Raw genomic sequence first — 4,406 nt, forward strand, 5'->3', positions numbered from 1 at the left:
AGATCTATTGTTAGGTGTTAAAACCCCACAATGTAACACAAGAGGAGAGCGGTCATCGCGTGTCTTTAGTGAAGCAGGCAGAAGAGCAGAGTAGTGGGAAAATGTGCATCTCAACGAGTGGAAACGAATATCCTGTCTATATCAGCCAACATAGGTATTTGTGGTTATTGGCCAATTTAAATCTGAGAAGGTGAGTGGGAATGTTATTTGTATGGTCTCTGGACTACTTATAGGCAAAGGTAGCAGATTAACCTTATAACTCCCTGTAAAACAAAAATATAAGACAAAAATAGATATTTAACTAGTGCGGTTTTGACATCAGAAATAGAAACAATTCTGTTTACCTATTCAAGGTTTTCTAAATAAACCATGTAAACAGTTTATCATGCAAGCAGTCAAAGAAGATATACCATTGCCAGTCCAACTGAAAGGAACCATGCTGTGCAATCTTCTTTCCAAAAGCAGTCCTTAGGGCCCGCTCAACCATCATGTGCGTGCCACATTCTGCTGCTACTCTTAGTCTCAGGCAATGATGTGATCTTCCAGGACCAAGCCTTCCCTGCAAAGCAACATAAATATGACACACAAAGTACAGGTTGGGAACGATCAATGGTAGTATTAGAATTCAGAAGACTGATGCTTACTTCAGTAAGCTCGAAACCATGTCCTTCCCCATGGAGGATATTCATGAATGGAACACGCAAGTTATCAGAAGCAATCTCTGCATGTCCATGTGATGCATCATTGAACCCAAAGACTAACATTGGTCTCTTTCTCTTCAACCGGGAGTGTTGATATCCAATAAGATCACTGACTGCTGCTTGCATTTAGGTGCGGACAAAACTATTTTTCCTGCATGAAACAAGCACCACTTAAATCACAGGAAAAATATTAGATCACCCACAACATGTCCATGTTACGCTTACCATTAATATGAGGACTTTACACTCGGGTCAATAGTCCTACCCGTCCACCATTTTTGCCATTTTTCTCATAGAAATCCTTGTCTGTCGAGGGATAAATAGTCAAGTAATCAGTGACGCATAAGACTCAAATTAAAGAAAATGATGCCATTTCTATAGTCCATCAAAAGAGGAGGGCGTGGAAATGTATGCCATGGGGATATAATTGATTTGCTGCTAATACACAAGAATCTGGAGGTCTTGGCCAACATACTAAATTACTCGTACTATTTTTGCTGCTAGACTAAAAATACTTTTCAGGTGAGAAAAAAAATAGACAAAAGGAACTGTTGGTAACTCTACAAACCAGGATCAGCTACACATCTCGTCCAAAGCTATTTGATAGCCCATAACATGTAATAGCTTTGTAACTAAAGAGAGAGGTGGGAGAGGCATTAGTAAGCACATGTGATAATATATCAGCAGTCAAAAAACCATATCACTGAAGGTTAAATCATGGCTAAATTCACACTTTGGAGCTAAATCCACCAAAACAGGTTGCATCAAAGATCATCACAAGAATAGCAGATGTTCAACACAGACCATCGCCATAGCCCAAAACCCTAGATATTGCCATGGCTCGATAGCAATGCATGGGAACACAGAGCATGACATAACAGAACACAACGATTATGAATAATACTGCAGTAGCAGCTGTGTCACAAAGAACCAAGCACACAGTAAAACTATGATGGCAACATGAAAAATAAAGTGCAATATGAAGACCTTGCAGACGATGCAGGAATAGTTAAATGTTATGGTGACCATTAATATCAAGATTTTACGCGTCATGTAAACAATTAAATGAATCAAGCTCATGCAAGTTAATGGTGATGTAAGCAAATAAACGGATTATGCAAGAAGTCGCAAAGGTTATACCTTTACCAGGTCCGACTGAAAGGAACCATGATGTGTGATCTTCTTTCCAAAAGCGGTCCTGCGTAAGGCCCCCTCAACCATCACATCCATGCCATGTTCCGCTACTACTCTTAGTATCATGCAATGAAGTAGTCTTCCAAGGCCTAGTCTTCCCTGCAAAGCATCTTAAATATGACACAGTAAGTACAGGTTGGGATTGATCAATACTAGTGTCAGAAGAGTGCTGCTTACTTGAGCAATCTCGAAACCACATCCTTCCCCGAGGAGGATATTTGTGACCGGAAAACACACGTTATCAGAAGTAATCTCTGCATGTCCTTGTAGTGGGTCATCGAACCCAAAGACTAACAATGGTCTCTTTATCTGCACTCCAGGAGTGTTGATATCCACTAAGATCATTGGCTGCTGCTTATGTTAAGTGCAAAAGAATCTGTTTTTCCCTGCATGAAACAAACACCGCTTAAATCACAGGAAAAATGTACATCACCCGTAGCACCACTTTCATGGATAGACGTTACGCCTACCATTAATATGAGGACTTTTCACCTCGGGTCCATAGCCCCACCGGCCCACCATTTCTTGCCTTTTATCGCAAGAATAGAAATCCCTGCCTGTCAAGGGATAAATAATGAAGTAATCACCAAGGCAGAAAACTCAAACGAAAGAAAATAAAAATGAAGCCATTTGTATAGACTATGAAAAGTGGAGGGCCTGGAAATGTACACCATGAGGATACAATTGATTTCCTATTAATACTGTAGAGAAGTAAGAGAGGATGCAACAGTGAACTTGTATTGATCATCAACAGCGAGTACATATATACAGGGTAGCGGACGAGAATTTGTAATAGAGAAACCTCAATAAACTCCTACGTATACGCCTATACAGGAGATCTTAGAGGGAGACATGGGCGTTAGGCTAGCTGCCATGCACCGGAGATAATAAACCAAGTTCTTACAAGAAATACAGAGGAATTTCAGGGTCTCAACCAGCATACTGCATGACTAATTTTGCTGTTGAACTGAAAAATCAGCTGAAAAAAATAGACAAAAGAAACTGGTTGTAGCTGTAGGAAGGAACTAGGATCAGCAATAAGATCTCGGCAACAGCTATATGATAGCCCATATAACAAGGTAATAGCTTTGTGACTAAAGAGGAAGGGGGGAGGGAGGCGGGAGGCGTTAAAAAGGTGTAAGCACATGTGACGAAGATATCAACAGCCCAGAAAACGTATCGCTGAAGGTAAAATCCTGGGAAATTTTGCACTTCAGAGGTAAGTAAATCCACTAAAACGGACCATCACTACAGCCCAAAACCCTAGAAATTTCCATGGCTCGATATGGGTACACAGAGCATGACAGAACATAACACAACGAATCTGAATTATACTGGAGTAGCAGCTACGTACGTCACAGAGAACCGAGCAGACAACAAAACTATGATGGCAACATGGGAAAAAAGTGCAAGATGAAGACCTTGCAGCAGTAGATGGCGGCTCCTTGTCCTTGTCCGGCCGGCTGACTGATGGATGTTTGCTTGCCGACTAGCAATCGATCGAGGGATGGAGAAGAGTAGAATCCGGCAGCGATTTGAATGTAACGGGGAAATGGGGGGGCTTCGATGAGTCAGTAAGAGAGAGACCAGAGAGGAGGGGCGGGAGAATCTGCGAGGGGGTCGGGGTGAGGCGACCCCCGTAGATCCGTGGAGCCCGAGCCTGGTTCGGCGCCGGCGAGCGGGCGCCAGAGGCCACCCACCGCACGCCCGCGTCGTGGCCCAAGAAGAACCACACATGGGCTCCTCTCCCGGCACGCGTTGTGGGTGTGGAGGCAACGTCGAGCACCTCCGTCGCGGCCCGGGTAGAAGCAACCAACGGCGACGTGGATCGGGAAGCACCAAGGCGGATCTGGAAGCGCCATAGCCGACGCTTGACCAGCTCGACCTGGGTCCTAGGTTAGGGCCACACGGTCGGGCGGCTGCGGGAAATCAGATGGGCGATAAAATTTTGGGAGGCGGCCGCGGAAAATCCCGGCGGGCATGAAAATTTCACGCACAGGCTAGAGGTGGGGTCGGGGTGGTGTGATTTTTTCTTCTTTTTAATTAAAGAGAGAGAGGGAGAGTGGGGCTTTGGTGGCTCTCTCCTTTTTCATTTAATTGGAATTAACTCTAGAATGTTTGGCTTCTTCATCGGGGACAGTGTTTTCTCGGGGAATTTGAGGATTTGCCAAATCTTTCTTTGCACTTTCAGGATTTGCCCTCATTTTCGTCGTCATTAATGGTTTGCCACACGTTTGCTGAAATCTTGGTGATTTGCCCCTGACAAGATGGACCCATAGAGAAATGTCGAAAATGCCCCTGCAATCCCCAACCTAGTCCCGTCTCTCACCTCTCCCAGGCCCGATGAAATCACGGCGATGACCTGCACCGCTGCATGGACCGGAGCCTTACACGCATGAAGCTCTGACTTCTCTGTCACGGCGAGAAACAAGCATGAGTGCACTCATTGGCGAACCGGGCCGTCGACATCAGAAGGACAGGTCACGACCCAGCTCCGCATTCCACCATTGT

General features: G+C 44.6%; 1 long non-coding RNA gene across 1 annotated transcript; it reads right to left on the reverse strand.

The window, feature by feature from the left end:
- Positions 1-415: 415 nt before the first annotated feature.
- Positions 416-3,792, reverse strand: LOC123043702 (uncharacterized). Its single transcript, XR_006419494.1, has 7 exons — positions 3,317-3,792; positions 2,366-2,452; positions 2,073-2,281; positions 1,842-1,994; positions 927-1,007; positions 645-852; positions 416-559 (listed from the first exon to the last, which is right to left on the reverse strand). It is a non-coding gene; the product is annotated as an uncharacterized lncRNA (long non-coding RNA).
- Positions 3,793-4,406: the final 614 nt, after the last annotated feature.

This window comes from Triticum aestivum, chromosome 2B (assembly GCF_018294505.1).
Source record: "Triticum aestivum cultivar Chinese Spring chromosome 2B, IWGSC CS RefSeq v2.1, whole genome shotgun sequence".
Classification (NCBI taxonomy): domain Eukaryota; kingdom Viridiplantae; phylum Streptophyta; class Magnoliopsida; order Poales; family Poaceae; genus Triticum; species Triticum aestivum.